The 17,117-nt window shown below is 41.5% G+C and overlaps 1 pseudogene; it reads right to left on the bottom strand.

Annotated features, from left to right (window-relative positions):
• Nucleotides 1–4,016: 4,016 nt before the first annotated feature.
• Nucleotides 4,017–16,417, bottom strand: LOC102287629 (ATM interactor-like; annotated as a pseudogene).
• Between the last annotated feature and the right edge of the window lie 700 nt (nucleotides 16,418–17,117).

The raw sequence follows: 17,117 nt of genomic DNA, 5'->3' as shown, positions 1-17,117 counted from the left end.
CAGCATATATATCCTTGATGGGTAAGTTTTGTTATTGGCATATAATGTAAAGCTTTCCTGACAAAAATGTGTATGTTTTGTATTTTCCCTCTGCTTTTCCAGCCATGCTTCCTAGTTTAAAAGGAAAAAAAACGTGGACTTCCCTGGTGATCCAGTGGTTGGAGAACCACCTTGACATTTCGATCCTCGGTCCAGGAAGATCCCACATACTGCGGGACAACCAAGTCGGTGGCTACAACTACTGAGGCCGTACACTCTAGGACCCATGGTCCACAGCAGAAGAAGCCCCTGAAGTGAGAAGCCAGCACGCTGCGATGAAGAGTGGCTGCAGCTCTTCGCAGTTAGAGAAAGTCATGTGCAGCAGTGAAGACCTAGCACAGCCATAAATAAATAAATATTAAAAATAGAAAAAATGCAACTATTCTTAGAAGCCAAGTGAAATGCAGTAGAGTCATATTTTCAAGAGTAGCAAAAGAGAACAGTCTCTCTTGAGATTTGACAAGTCTTGAGATTTGACTCAATCTTGCATAGTTTTTTTTTTTTTTACTCCCAGAAAATACCTACTAATCAGTTTTCCCTCTTCTGCAAAAATAAGTAAGCACTTTTATAAGTTGGACTTTAGTATCAGCATTATGTCTGTGAAACAGCTCTCTGGGAGAACCTTAAAAAGGATGTGAAAGCAAAAGAGCTGTCTCTAAGTTAAATTTACATTTTATGATAATTTAGGAATTTTCTGTTCGTGTTTCACTTACGCAGCTGGATTTTGACACTTTTAGGGCTGGGGTCACATGTCAGGTACTTTTGTATTCCCATTCCTCACTCAGAGAAAAGCTGTGGAATGAATGAACAAGCTGGCTTCTATAGCTTCTCTCTCTTTTCTTTTACCAGCAAATGAGCAGTGCACGCCTGTGTGGAAGGAGTTTTTAAGCAGAACTCATGCATTGTGCAGCCACTGAATGATCAACAGATGCTCAAAAATACTGTGACATTGTAAATAAATATTTTTTGCAGTGGCAGCTGTTCTGACAAAAAAAAAAAAAAACCCTAGACATTAAAAAAAAGCTAGACGTGATTGCCAAAGAATGCAGAAAAGTAAGATAAGTTGTGCCCAGCAGTTAATTTATAAAAATGACTGAGTGAAAACACTAGGTCAATGCCATTGTAATAAAAGCTGTCTTAGACATGAAAGGCATGTCATGCCAGGCATAGCCACAAGGGGGTGCACCAAAGTCAGTCTGAAGGAAGAGAAAAGTGTTCTTGGCTCAATCGTGTCTGATTCTTTGTGACCCCATGGACTGTAACCTGCCAGGCTCCTCTCTGTCCATGGAATTCTCCAGGCAAGAGTACTAGTGAGGGTAGCCAGCCATTCCCTTCTCAGGGGATCTTCCCCGGCCCAGGGATACGAACCCAAGTCTTTTGCATTGCAGGCAGATTCTTTACCATCTGAGCCACCAGGGAAGCCTGAAGGAAGAGAGGAGGGGAGGAAAAGCACAGGTCACAGTTTTTGTTATGTTTTGTGTGGAAAAAGCAAGGCAGAGAAAGGCAAACAAATTAGGATATCTGAGTAATTCCAGCGAACTTTGGGGGACAGGGCTGTCCCTGTTGTCTGGTATCTGATCTTGGGAAGATTTAGGGCAGGGGAAATGCTGGCCCTGTGTGTGACTGCTGGCTAAAGGAGGTGGCTGGTGGTGCGAAGTTTGAATTGGTTGGTGTATAGGAAAGCTGGGCTCACCAACCAACATACTGTTTCCTGTCTCAGGAATTAGCAAGCCCTAAAGGGCAGTCCCTTCCCCAGCCAGCAAAGCCCCCAAAGATGTCAAAACCTCATAAGATATAGAACATAAGTATAATTAATGCATAAAATCCAAGAGCTTAAAAGAAATGTTATGACAAGTATATAAATGAGAAATTTTTACTTATACCCGTTAATGTGATACTGCTTTAGGCGTTGTATTAAATCTGTAAGTTAACTTGAAAAGCAATGCCATCTTCACTACAGTTACTCTTCTTGTCCATGAGTATTTCTCTGTTTCAGGGTTCCTTTATTTCTTTTTATTTCTTTTAATAAGTTTTATAAATTTTCTCTGAGTAGATTTTATTATCTAAGTTATATTATTCCCACTATATTCCTTCTTACTATTATAAATAGGATTAAAAAAGAAGAAAAAAATTTTCTTACTTATATCACTTGTATATTAAAGTGAAATTATTTTTTGTGGCTGTATGTATTGTCATATATTGCAAATTTGCAGAGTTAATTTATTGGGATGGCCCAAATGTTCATTCAGTTTTTCTCTAAGATATCAAAAACCTAAATGAAACTTTAGGCCAACCCAGTATTATCTTTAATAGATCTTTAGTTTAAAAAACTTTTTGCTATAAAAACTTGAAAACTTATATTAGTACCCATCACCCAGGCTCAACAATTACTGAAATTTTACCTTATTTCTTCTATTTCCCCTCTCCCATACATTCAGGTCCTTCAGTTCCACTTAAGATGCTCAATAAATTTCCTGTAAATTTTTTCTGGCTCCAGCAAAGTTATTCACATATGGAAAGTTTCTGAATCTCTGGAGTACTTTTTTCCTTTCTCATGTTTTATTGTGCTGTTTTGTTTTTTAATACTTTCCATGCTAACTTTTTGTCTCTGTTCCCAACTTTGAACATAGTGGTATCTATTTAGATTCAGAGTCAACAAAAGAAGGGAGATAATCCTAAAACTGGAGAAGGAAATGGCAGCCCACTCCAGTGTTCTTGCCTGGTGAATCCCATCCCATGGACAAAAGAGCCTGGTGGGCTATAGTCCATGGAGTTGCAAGAGTTGGACACGGCTTAGCAACTAAACCAAACCAACCAGTGAGTGAGGACTGCCTTTTGCTCTGATTTCTGCCCAATGGCATGGCAATGGAATCTTCCTTTAACATCTGTATTTAGAGGGCAGATTGGTATGGCAGCCTCTTTTCTCAGTTCCCAGCAACTTTTCACTTAGTATACTTCCGCTCTGTTGAAGCTGCATCTCTCCCTTACCCCTTTTGCCTGCTGTTCTATGAGTCTCTAGTACATGAGGAATTGTGGTTTTTAAAAAGTGCTGCCAAAGTAAGGTATTTCCCTGTTTCCTCTTCTAACTCTAAATCATGCACAACAAAACAAAAAGCCCCACCTCTAGGTATGAGTATTTTTTCTTTTTCTTTCTAGAATTATTTATTTATTATTGGCTGCACTGGGACTTCGTTGCTTCATGAACATTTTCTCTTGTCGCAATGCACCAGCTTTTCATTGCTGTGGCTTCTCTTGTGGAGCATGCGCTCTGGGTGCTTCAGTTGCTTTGCGGCATGTGGGACCTTCCTAGACAAGGGCTCAAACCGATTCCTCTGCATTGACACGTGGATTCTTAACCACTGGACCACAGGGAAAACCCTGATTTTTTTGTGGGGGAGGTTGGTGGTGGTGTGGAGAATGGTGATCTTTTAAAAAATTTATTTATTTTAGTTGGATAATAATTACTTTACAATATTGTCAAGGTTTTTGCCATACTTCAACATGAATCGGCCACAGGTACATGATAACCCCATTGTGAAACCCCTCCCACTCCTTCTCTACCTCATCCCTCTGGGTTGTCCCAGACCACCTGCTTTGGGTGCCCTGCTTCATGCATCGAGCTTGCACTGGTCATCTATTTTACATATGGTAATGTACATGTTTCAATGCTATTCTCTGAAATCATCCCACCCTCACCTTCTCCCACAGAGTCCAAAAGTCTGTTCTTTTTTTTTTTTCCAGATCAACATCTTACACTTTATAATACACTCACAAATTTTTACACAAATATGTTTACAAGTACAAAAAGGCAAAGAACCTCAAAGAATCGAAGTAACTGTATCATCGACTGCATTCAGTAGAGTTAGTACTGTTGTCCCCCTTCTTCATCTTCTAAATCCAGATTCTGCGTTGGGCCAGATGGGAACTGGGTGTCAGGTCCAGTATTTGTGAATCCACCCCCCATGTGGACTCTGCTTTCAGAAGTTGGAGACTGGGTGTAGTTTTGCACACGTCTGGGTTTCAACAGAGCTGAATTGAGATTCCATCTTGTTCCAGGCCAGATCATCCAGGGGAGAGTCATCCATTGCTGTCTAAGTTTCATTGCTGGTGAAGAATAAGCTCCCCGAAGTTTCGAAGCCAGAATTCATTGTCTGTGTTTCGGCACTGTTCAACTGAACTTTGCTTTCCAGGGCAGGCAGGTTTTTAGCAGTGGAGAGTCTGTCAGTCTGGGTCTCTGTGTCAGATGAATCAGTACTCATGGAAAAGCTGGAGTGTTTCAGGACACTTCCCAGTGGCAGATGAGGGCTACTGTCTAAAAAGAAGTTCAGGTCCATCTGTGTCTGCATGTCAAACATTTCAAGGCCTAAGAAGCTAGAATTTCCCTTACAACTGTAGGCCTGCGCAGAAGGGTCTGCAAGGAAGAGATCAGTTTGGGTTTCTGTGTCCAGCGATTCCAAGACTGGCTCAGTGGTCATGGTGCTAAGCTCACTCTCTTTGGTTTGTGTATTTGAGGCTGAAAACTCTTCAGTATCAAAATCAACTGCAGGATTCTGGATTGGGCCAGATGGGAGCTGGGTGTCAGGTCCAGTATTTGTGTCAGACAAAAGACTATGATTGTCCACGTCTGACCAGGTAGGTTACTTGACAAGATGTTTTCTAGATCACTTAATAAATCCATGGTTTGGGTTTGATTATCTGTCACGTTCTCTGATGAAAGCATACTATTCGGGGCCCTGAAATTTGGTGCGGATTTCTCAATATCATGAGATAAAGTTTTAGGGTGGTTCTGAGGTAACAAGTCATGAGTTACAGTCTCTGCTACTAAGCTACTGCTTATAATATTGTCTGTAGACACACCATATGATGAATGGACATTCTCAAAAATGTCTCCACACATTACAGCATGGTCCATCTGTACTTGGTCATCTGCTGGACTTTGCATTCCACTGCTCTGAGTTTCTCAGGAGATCCCACCTGGCTGGAAACTGGCATCTATAAACGCATCAGTCTGAGCAGTGATAGATGAGGTTACCTTAGAACTGGGCAAAAAAGTCTGACTTTGAACACTAATGTCAAATCAGTTTGTGAACAGGACGACACAGAGGAGTCAGGACTGGCCCACTGTGCAGATGGCATGAATTGTGGTGTGGTGCAGGACAGGTCTGTCTGTACATTGGTCAAAGAAATGTTGTTCTTCTGACATGTGTTCCCAAGTTCTTGTAATGGGCTATGCATGCATGCATCGCTTCAGTCGTGTCTGACTCTGTGCAACCCCATGGACAGCAGCCCACCAGGCTCCCCTGTCCATGGGATTCCCCAGGCAAGAATACTGGATTGGGTTGCCACTTCCTTCTTCAGTAATGGGCTAAATGGACTTTTACCCAAGTTGACTTGAACACCTGTGCTAATCGGCTTAACAGCAACAGGATTTACAACTTTTGAAAGAGGGAGGCTCTCCTTGAGAGAGCAGGCCTCCAAATCTAGGCTGAGGGTCAGGGTTCCAATGGACAAGGGCAGTAAGTGTATGGCACCAGGAGCGGAGCCCTGATGGTCGACGACCAACACCACAGACTGGGCCGAGGAGTCGGCTGTAGGCACAAAGACAGGCACAGGAGAAAACTGCATGATGGGGAGTTTAACCAAAGCCACCTTGGGCTTTGGCAAAAGCAACTGCTGAGGGTACCTTGGAGCTGCTGGAAGAGTCTGTTGTTTGGCATTAGAGCTGCGAGAGTCTTCAGAGGAAGCCACCAGCTTTATTTCCAAAGTTTCTAGTTCTGGAACGTCTGGTTGTGGAATTGGTTGGTTGCTCAGTGATTCAGCGGTCTTCCTGGACAGCTCCAGCTGCACAGGCAGTTTTCCATCTTCCTTTTCTTACTAGGTGGATCCCCGTGTTCTGCAGGGATCTCATGGCCAGTTCGGTAGCTGGCATAGTGACGGCCACACGTGCACTGGAAGGTCTTGCCACAATCCTCTGCATGTCTTTTCAAGTCCCACTTGGTGCCGTATGAATTGCTGCACTTACTACATTTATGCTTCTTTTAGCATGCACTTTCATACAGTGCTGTTTTGCAAGAGAAAATTGAGAAAATAGTCTGTCAGGGCCTCTAGGGCATCCTTCAATTGGACAACAGTAGAATTTAGGTACAGTTTTCAAATCTTTTCTTATTGTTGGATTTACTGCGCCATCATGCAGAGTACATCGCTAGAAATGCTGGGCTGGATGAATCACAAGTTGGAATCAAGATTGCTGAGAGAAACATCAACAACCCAAGATATGCAGATGATACCACTTTAGTGGCAGAAAGTTAAGAGGAACTTAAGAGTCTCTTGATAATGGTGAAAGAGGAGAGTGAAAAAGCTGGCTTAAAACTCAACATTCAAAAAATGAAGATCATGGCATCCAGTCCCATCACATCATGGCAAATAGATAGGAAACAATGGAAACAGTGTCAGATTTCATTTTCTTGGGCTCCAGAATCACTGCAGATGGTGACTGCAGCCACAAAATTAAAAGACATTTGCTCGTTAGAAGAATAACTAGGACAAACCTAAATAGTGTATTGAAAAGCAGAGACATCACTTTGCTGACAAAGGTCCGTCTAGTCAAAGCTATTGTTTTTCCAGCCGTCATGTATGGATGTGAGAGTTGGTCCATAAAGAAGGCTGAGCACTGAAGAATTGATGCTTTTGAACTGAGGTGTTGGAGAAGACTCTTGAGAGTCCCTTGCACACAAGGAGATCAAACCAATCAATCCAAAAGGAAATCAATCCTGAATATTCATTGGAAGGGCTGGTGCTGAAGCTGAAGTTCCAGTACTTCAGCCATCTGATGCGAAGAGCCGACTAATTGGAAAAGACCTTGATGCTGGGAAAGATTGAGGGCTAGAGAAGAAGGGGGTGACATAGGATGAGATGGTTGAATGGCATCACTGACTCAATGGACATGAGTTTGAGCAAATTCAGGGAGATAGCGAAGGACAGTGAAGCCTGGAGTGCGGCAGTTCATGGGACTGCAAAAAGTCAGAGACAACAAAGCGACTGAACAACAATTGTATACTATCAAACCAGTCCTGAGAGGTATTGATAAATGGTATCTTTTGCTTAACGGATGCTTCACAAGGTTTGGAGAAATATAGCTCCTGATAGCAGTTCCACAAAAAACAACAATATAAAATGTTAAAAAGGGCTTGCGAGAATGGTTCAGGCCAACAAAGTTAAGAGAGCCCTCGTCAGACTGGCCGCTTCCTTTGTGCTTAGATGTAATGTCTGCCTTAGTAATCAGTGAGGGGATGATCTGAAGGTGGGTGATGGCTGTTACATATGAGCTGCAGGCGGTGGCTCTTGACCGGGTGCATGTGGAGCACGGGGCTGCTGGGCAGGATCTTGCCGCAGCCGCGCACCGTGCACTGCCCGGGACGGCTCGCCACCGACGGCTGAATGAGCTCCCGGGCGGGCGGCACCGACCCCGCGGGCTGCTGCCTCGCTGCCGTGGGTCGCGGCCGGCTGCCTCTCAGCCGCCCGGGGGCACCCCACGGGCCGGAGGCGGCGGCGGCGGCGGCGGCTCCCCTCGCGGCCGCCCGGACGGCCGGGGCGCCCGAGGCGAGAGCAGTGGGGTCCGCCGCCGCCCAATGGCTGCCGTGGCTCTCGCACCGCGGCCGGATCAGGCTCCAAAGGTCTGTTCTTTATGTCTGTGTCTCCTTGGCTGCTGGATCTTTGAGAGAGAAACTGCACAAGAAATAAGAAGACTGCTCCTTCTAAAGGAAAGAAAGGAATATTTTTTGCTAAGGGACTTAACATTAGCTTATCTAAATCTTTCCTGACCTATCTCGATATCTTCCAAATATAAAGATTAAAAGGAAAAAGCAACCCTGCACTTAAAAATAAACCAGGATATTATAAATAGAGAAGGAAGAGGGACTGTCCTTTGTCCACCAGCTGTCCTGCTTGCGGTCTACATAGTCTTCCACTAAGCAGATGGATGTGGCCGATGGCTGATAATGAATTGTGTCTCCTGAACAATGACTCAATCCTGTGGTGGCTCTGCCAAGTTTATGAGCAGGGCACCTCCTTCTCGTTCCCAAACTATGACTATTACTCATTCTCCCTCAAGGCTGTTACAGCAAAATTAGAGGCTTATTTGTCATTGATTTATTTTTTTCCCTATGACTTAGAAGCTTAGGGAATTCAGTAACTTTTTATTTATCGTCTTTGTCTTGCCTAATACATTTAATAATTCAAAATATTCTTTTGGCCGGATCGGGGCCTAACCACTACTGGTTATCTCTGACTCAGTGTACATTTTCTCCCAGCTATGCTCAACATCTCACTTAAACACAGTCAGTCTGACCTCTATCTTTTCCTAAGATAGGTTGATCCTGACAATATTCTCTTAAAATTTGTCACCCATTGACTGACCCACATTTTTGTTTTTCCTTATTCATACCCTTCAAGGTAAAAGAAATGTGAACAGAAAATTGTAAACAATCTCCTTTGAGGACATTGCCCAGTTTCCTATTAGATACAGAGCAAGTTTCCTGACTTGGAAGACCCATGATGTGGAGGTTTGAAGTTCTAGTTTTAGGGTTTCCCTTCTCTCTCTTAACATCAGTTCATTCTTATTTATTATTGTTGTTCAGTGACTAAGTCCTGTCCGACTCTGCGACCCTATCAACTGCAGCATGCCAGGCTCCTCTGTCTTTCGCTGTCTCTTGGAATTTGCTCAAATTCATGTCTACTGAGTCGGTGATGCCATCCCACCATCTTCTGTCATCCCCTTCTCCTCCTGCCTTCAATCTTTCCCAGCATTAGGGTCTTTTCCAATGATTCAGCTCTTTGCATCAGGTGGCCAGGGATTTGAAGCCTCAGCGCCAGTCCTTCCAATGAATATTCAGGGTTGATTTCCTTTTGGATCACTTTTATATTTTTTGTCATTAAATTGCTTTTAGGGACTTCCCTGGGGGTCCTGTGGTTAAGAATCCACCTTCCAATGCAAGGTCATGGGTTCGATCCCTGGAGGGGAAACTAAGATCCCACATGCCGCGGAGGAGCTAAAGCCCAGGCACCACAGCTTGAGAGCTGGAGTGCTGCAACTAGATAAGCCCTCTCACTGCAACTCCTGAGACCCCGTACTCTGAAGCCTGCAACTCACAGCTAGGGAGCCTGCATACCACAACAGGGACACAGTGCAGCCAAGAAAAAAAAGGCGTTTAAAACCTAATGTCCTGTACTTCATATCTCTTAAATGTTATCTCAAAACATTAATTGGCGTTATTACATTAATTTTGCTTTTATATATGTACATCTTCCCTTGCTTCCCAGTGTTTGCCTTCACACTTCATTGCTCCTACCGTGAAGATGGGCACATTAGGCTATTGTAGCTTAATGATTGCAAGTCCTTATTCATAGTCACCGTTCCGTTTAGACAGTGCCTTGCAATTTGCAGAGAAATTTCACACAAATCATTATTATTCACTTGCTTGTATGTAAAAAAATATGTCAGTGTCTACTGTGTACCAGGTACTGTGCTGGGCCCTGAGATTATAAAGACCAAAGAGACACAGCTCCTGATCTCCAGCAGCTCACAGGCTAAACTGGGACACCCGTAACACAATAGACAGGATACTGTAGTCAAAAGTAAACTTCTGGTAATGGTTTGGTTTTTAAATAGATCTTTTTAAAACTGAGAAGTGGATATATTGACTAATGGACACTTGGCACTTTTCCGATTTGACAGTTTTATTGTGTGTATGTGTGTGCATGACAACTGAATAAATTGGCATTTTAGCTTATAAATTAATCTCTTAAGAACACTTAAGAGAAAACTTAAACTTGACCTCTACTGGATAACTGGACAGCTATAAGGACCTGATCCTTGAATGTGAAGCCTATAATCTGTGACCTTTGGTGATCTATCAAGGCTTACACAAACAGGGGAGCCCAGTCTGGGCAGTCTCCTGTTCCTGCTTTACTTCTCAACATTGGCCAATAAACAAAGGATTCCTGTAAAAGGTAAAACTTTCTTCTTCTTTGCTGGCACTTGTGTTGTAACTCACACATAAGGAGTCGAGCCTTTTCCCGTGCTGCTTTGTCACATTGGCATCCTTCAAAGTGGAAATGGATTCTGATGGCGTAAGTGTTATTTCCTGGGCAATAAACATCTTGAATAGAGAAGTGAGTCAGCAGAGCCCATGAAACTGATGAACAAAGATTAGTCACAAGGGCAGTGGAGCTGCTTCATCTGAATATAACTTTCTCTGCAGATCCCCTTGAAACTGGATGGAAGTCCCCACACCTCTTGCTCAATTCAGCAGCTGCGAGGCAGAGCTAACGAAGAAGTAATCTGAAAATACTGCAGTGATAGCTGTAGCTATTTGGATAATCAGTAGTTAATCCATTTTAATTTGAACTTTTTCTTTATAAGCTTTTAAAATTATGAATTATTAGGAATATTGTAATATCCATTTATGGGCTTCCCAGGTGGTGCTAGTGGTTAAAAAAAAAAACCCTTCTTGCCAATGCAGGAAATGTTTAAGAGAAGCAGGTTTGATCCTTAGGTCAGGAAGAGCCCCTGGAGGAGGGCCTGGCAACCCATTCCAGTATTCTTGCCTGGAGAATTTCATGAGGAGCCTGGCAGGCTCCAGTCCCTGGGGCTGCAAAGAGTTTGACACAACTGAGTGCCTGAGCAGAGAGCATCCAATTATAAGGAGAGATGATTAAGAAAATGACTCAGAACCATAGCAAAAACTGAATGCTGTTTCGTTCTAACTTGGGAGTGCTTTGGAATGAAGCAATCCTGTGCTCTCAGAAAAAATATGAGGATCTGGTAAGATTTGGCGTGACTGCTTTGAACGTCAGTAGGACTAGTTTGGAATCTGATTACCTCTCTCAAGCTCTCAGAAAAGTTAAAAGCTCCCTTATTTCTTTTCTTCATTGCAAAGGAAGAGTCAGCTTTAATTTCAAACCTGAATTTTTGCACTGGGGACACAGAAATGTTATTTCTCAAGTTCTAAGGGCAGAAATTTGAGATTTTCTGCAGCTTCTTGACTCTAATGGAGGCAGTTAACCACTTACAGCAGAAATTACCCAAAGAAATCACTTGACTGGCCTTCCCTGACTATGGAATTGTGACTTCTTTCTCCATTGCTCAAGGGAGAGAGTTTATAACAACATCTTCCCTCCCCTCTTGCAATTTCCTTAGTGTGCCTGGTTCTGGGGTCGGGGGTGGGGGTGGAAAATTTATATGTGGAACTCAGGATAAGCACCAAGAGTCCAAACTTTGCCCCAGCGTTCAAGGTTAGGGAGTGCAGTGGGAAGGAAACGGTATGGCTGACTTTAAGACTTGGTGGCAGCTAAGGCCCAAATTTCCAGTTCCCTGCTATAAAATAACCGTGATGGCTGGAGACGGAACTAGTGTGCTGGCCTCAGTGCTGGTGGAGTGAGGAGGTGAAATTGATGAGGCCAGTCCTGGAAACTGGCCTCATCAATTTTTTCTGGGGTCAGGTTTGCCTCCCGGGAAGTAGTTGCCGCAAAACAGCTGTCATCTGGCGAACCTCTGAGTGAACTGCACACGGAGGCAGGAGCTCGCCCTCTCTCTAGGAACTCCAGTCTAGACTGCAGTGGCGGATGGAAAGTCCCACAGACCTTCCTCGTGGCATCGGTATGACTAGCTCCCAGAGGAACCCTTCCAGAGTCAGCTGATCTGCTGGTGACAGAGGAACCCTCCAGCTGCTAATGTCGAGAGAGTTTCCGTCTCTCCTTCCCTCTCTTCGTACACTGTCTTTGCACAGGGTTCCTGAACCCTTATGGGAAGCAGAAGGCATTGGGGAGACTGAACTAGACTTGCATTTGGGAGGGTGAGAATTGGATTTTAAGGGGAGGGCGTTGTTCACTCCAACTGTGCAGTTAGATAGGATTTACACATATAAGGACAAATAAACATTTTAAATGATGCCTCATTCTCCTTGTGAAAAATACGGGCAGATGTCCCTCCTCCCTTTTCTTAGAGCATTTACTTTAGAAAACTGGTAAGTCCTTTCTCTGTCTCTCTGAAATATATGCAAACACTTTTAAAAGTTACATAAGTCTTTTGCCACGTTTATGACCCAGGGGTGTCTTTCTCAAGGGCTTGGGGCCATGCCTTTGAAATGTAAACATCCACGTTTTCATTTCCCTATTCCAGTTTCTATTTCCAGTAAGAACCTGACTTCTGTGGGCATCTCCCTCCCAGTTGCAAAAATACCTCCTGTCATAAAGATAGAGGTTGCTTTTTCTTTATATAAAACCAATTAGCTAATATAGATGGTCACCTCAATTATCAGGTGAATTGAAGACGAACTATGTGTAGCAAAGGGTGCTCTCTTTGAGTCCTCTTACTAAAGACTGGTTATTGCTTATCTTTTAAAAATCATTAACACTATTGCTTATCCTGAGAACATGTATGTGATGGTGAGATTTCTTTCTGTCTTCATAATCTTTTAGCAGATTCCCTAGGGTGTGCATCACATTTTTGTTTAATGCTTATTCAATAGTGAAAATATTTTCTTTTTCTCCCTTTGTGGAGAGGTTTTCTGGGTTGTGAGAAAATTTTGTTTTAATTATACTTTGGCAACATATACTAATGCCACAACTCAAAGGAACAACAGATGTGAAGAAAGAAAAATTTACATCTTCTGGACTCTCCCCTCCAGAAGGACTGACTTCTAATTAATTCATCTCAGACTTTACAAGAGAGCGGCTGCCTTATCTTTTTTTCCCACTTTGTCTCTTCTTTGCCCCCTCAATTTTTTTTCACTTTCTTATTTTGCCTGTCTCGCTTTTATCCTGTTAAAAGATTAACTTGCAGCATAAGGTAAAATTGGGACTTCCCTGGTAGTCCAGGGGTTAAGAATCTGCCTTCCACTGCGGGTCTGATCGCTGGTGGGGCAACTAAAAGCCCATGCATCAGAATCATAGCCTGCACACTCTAGAGCCGGTACCACGGCTAGACGGAAGCCCACACGCTGCAGTGAAAGACCCCTCATGCCTCAGTGAAAATCCTACACGCTTCAGCTAAGACCTGACGCACATAAATAAATAACTAAATATTGAATGGCTCCTACAGATACAAAAATGAATACATATTCAAAACTTTATCCTCTTCATTAATCAGTGAGGGAACCAGAAAGAGGTAGCAACTGGCTCAAAGGACAGACCATTTTTATTTAAAAAAAATTTTTTTTTCACTTTTTATTTTGTATTGGCGTATAGTTGATTAACAATGTTGTGGTAGTTTCAGGTAAAGAGCAAAGGGACTCAGCCATACAGAGACATGTACCCATTCTCCCTCAAACTCCCCTCCCAACCAGGCTGCCGCATAGCATTGAGCAGAGTCCCATGTGCTATGTGGTAGGTCCTTTCTGGTTATCCATTTTAAATATAGCAGCGTATACATGCCCATCCCAAACTCCCAAACTATCCCTACCCTTCATTTTCCCCCACCCCTACGGACAACCATAGGCCATTTTTAGATCAAGAATGTTGAAATAAATGTACAAATGGTAGCAAAGTTGTTTTTCTGGAAGGGAGGAGGGAAGTACATTGCTCTTCCACTGAACAGGACAGAATATGCATGTTCAAAGACAAGAATTATTTTGTGTTGCTGTCAGTATGTACAGCTTACAAAGTGGCAAAATAGCTCCCATAGAACTGGAATCATATACCTAGCGGTCCCCTTAAGGCAATGCAGTTTGATATGGAAACAAGCTAAGTGTCCATCAGGGGATGAATGGATAAAAAAGATGTGGTATATATGTTACAATGGGAAATTATTTGGCCATTAAAAAGAATGAAATCTTGCATTTGGGGCCACATGGATGGACCTTGATGGCATTATGCTAAATTAAATAAGTCAGACAGGGAAAGACAAATACTGTATGACCTCTTTATATGTGGAGTCTAAAAACAAACAATAAGAAAATCCAAGTTCATAGATACAGGGAAAAGATTGGCGGTTGCCAGAGATGGGGGTGGTGTGGGCAAAATAGGGGAAGGGGGTCAGAAGGTACAAATGTCAAGTTATAAGCTAAATAAGTCATGGGGTATAATGTATAGCACAGCAACTGTAGTTAATAACACCGTATCACATATTTGGAAGTTGCTAAGAGAAATCTTAAACGTTCTCACCACAGGAAAAAAATTCTGTAACTATGTGTGGTGACAGATGTTATCTAGCTTTATTGTGTGATCACTTCTCAATATATACAAGTAGCGAATCATTGTATTTTATATCCGAAACTAATATAATGTTGTATATCAATTAAGCCTCAATAAAACAAGACAGTGCAGTTTTCTACTAAATACAGTTTTTCCCTCTATGGTCTTATTCTTCTTACCGTAAGAAAATTAAACAAAGCCCATGTGATGACATTTTTGAGAAGCTGGCAGTATGTAATAATTGTTTCCTCTTTTTCTCTACCAAAACAAGTATTTTACTTTAAGTCTAATTAAAAATCATCTATTCCAGGAAGAGTTCTCTGATTAATCTTACCTAACTGGACTTCCCTGTTTCTGCCATCATCATTGGTAAACATTTTTGAGTGTGTGTTTAGTGAACTATTGCTGCATCTGACGCTTACTGTCAGCGTAAATAACTGAAACTCTGTAAGAGCACGAATAACAGCAATAGTTATTTATTGAGATTACCATTAAGGTAAAAAAAAGTGAAGCAATTGCTTTTCTTCAGTTTCAAGAAATAGCCTGCCTAATTAAAACAAACAAGCATAACAATTTTAAAAGCTAAAGGTACTAAATTAATGAATGATATTGGCTTATTTAGATCCAGTTTATATTGTTTTGTTTCTTTGCTTTTAACATTCTTCAACTATATATATTTCTCGTAGAGACAGGTTTCTTAAAAGCAGGTTCTGTGTCTAGTTCATCTTTGTATTCCAAGCACCAAGTACAATGCACATTGTGGTGCTTATTAATATCCCCCAAATGACTAATTCCCTGACTACGTTTCTTGAGGGCAGAGATCTCACCTGCTTATTTCTCTGGCATGCTCAGTGGAGGCTGGCTTGCGTTGCCCTACTAATCTCAGTTAATCTCTTTATTTAAAAAATTTTTTCTTCTCTTCTTGGGGCCATGGGATGTCCAATAAATAATGTAGTGGTTTATGGGAACAGGTGTGATGACCTCTCAGCTACTTCCAGCTGAATGGGGGCAAAGTCAATTTTTTAGTATTAGAGGAGAGAATGTCATAGATTTTCATTTTAAAGAATTCTTGAGTCCAGGCTTAGCCTTAGTATTCTGTATTATGAAAACAGAACCTCAATCTTTGATTGCTTTGTCATAGCACTTGGGTAAACATTTGAAAATTAATACAAATAGCATAAGGACAGGGAACTCTGCAACGTTACATGGCAGCCTAAATGGGAGGGGAGTTTAGGGGAGAATTGATACCAGTATATGTATGGTTGAGTCCCTTTGCTATCCACCTGGCATTGTTAATCAGCTATACTCCAACAGAAAATAAAAGTTGTTTTTTTTTTTTTTTTTTAAAGACAAGCTATAGGGAAGTATTGTACTATATGGGGAATATAGCCAATATTTTCTAACAACTGAGAATGGAACATGACTTTTAAAAATTATATAAAAATAAAAATATTTAAAAAGGAAAATTAGTAGATATACTACAATGAGGATAATGATGAAAATTTACCATTGTAATATTCCTTGAAAGAAACCTCCTATTCCAGGTGGCAACCAGGAAAATAAATTCTTGAGTGGGTTCTCTTTACGTACATTTTGTAACCAAGTGGTCTTTTGAATTATTCTATTTACTTGGGTTCCTACAGGGGTATTAATATATACATAACAGAAACTATTGGCTACTATACATATGTCTTTTTGTTTCATCATTTTTTTTCTTTTGCTAAAATATAATTTAAAGCAATTTTATCATATAGTATTATTCTGGTAAAAAGAAAAAAGAATCTAATGCCTTCTGCTGGAAGACTACTGCTTGAACTATCTCATTTGTTTTACCATTCCTAAAGAGTTTCACAGTTGTTATAAGACCTTGAGACCATAAGGATGCATTTGGCAGCTGTTTGAAGGTACTGTTTTGAAAGTGGGTTGTGGTATCCTTGAGTCTGGTACAGTTCAGAAAATTCAGTTTCTCAGTAATACAGTAAAGTATCTGAAACAATGTCCATAATAGCCACTCAGCTCTATTTTGGATGCCTGGACCACAATTATTCCTTTTTGATTTTAAAAAATACATTTTTTCTTCGACGGTTAAAGCAAATGTACAATGCATGTTTAATAGGCCACAAAACATGCTGCCTGGTGAGCATAAATGTTAAGTTAAATGATGTATAAGCCAAAATGACTTACCCATATCTCAATATGTGAAAATTTCCTCTACCATTTCTCCTTTTGATTGCAAATCTTTCAATGGGGAGCACTAATAATCAAAGTAATTGTCCCTCAATGCCAGAGTGGTTGTTACCTGCTTTGGGTCCATAATGTCTCTTGGTGTTAAGCCTTGTTTTTTGTTTATAACCATTTGCCTAGTCACCTATGTTGGGGAAAATTAATCCAGACAGTGAACAAACACAGAGGTATGCTAATGGGGAAACATTTTATAGGCTATATGTTTTATCAGTTACCAAATTGTGACACAAACACTGTACATATGCTTCTAACAGTAGACTTTAAGTAAGCAGTGATACATGTCATAAGTAGTCATAGCCTGTAAAAACTTCACTAGAGAGTTTTTTCCCATCTTGAACATTGGATAAAAAATTTGGTTAGAAGTAACAGTGCCTTAAGAACTATGGACAGAGGTTCATGACATTGTACAGGAGGTGGTGATCAAGACCATCCCCAAGAAAAAAAATGCAAAAAGGCAAAATGGTTGTCTGAGGAGGCTTTATAAATAGCTGAGAAAAGAAGAGAAGCTAAAGGCAAAGGAGAAAAGGAAAGCTATACCCATCTGAATGCAGAGTTCCAAAGAATATCAAGGAGAAGTAATAAAGCCTTCCTCAGTACTCTTGCCTGGAAAATTCCATGGACGGAGGAGCCTGGTGGGTTACAGT

Source organism: Bos mutus, chromosome 15 (genome assembly GCF_027580195.1).
Source record: "Bos mutus isolate GX-2022 chromosome 15, NWIPB_WYAK_1.1, whole genome shotgun sequence".
NCBI lineage: Eukaryota > Metazoa > Chordata > Mammalia > Artiodactyla > Bovidae > Bos > Bos mutus.
This window is presented reverse-complemented; position numbering and strand designations above follow the sequence as displayed.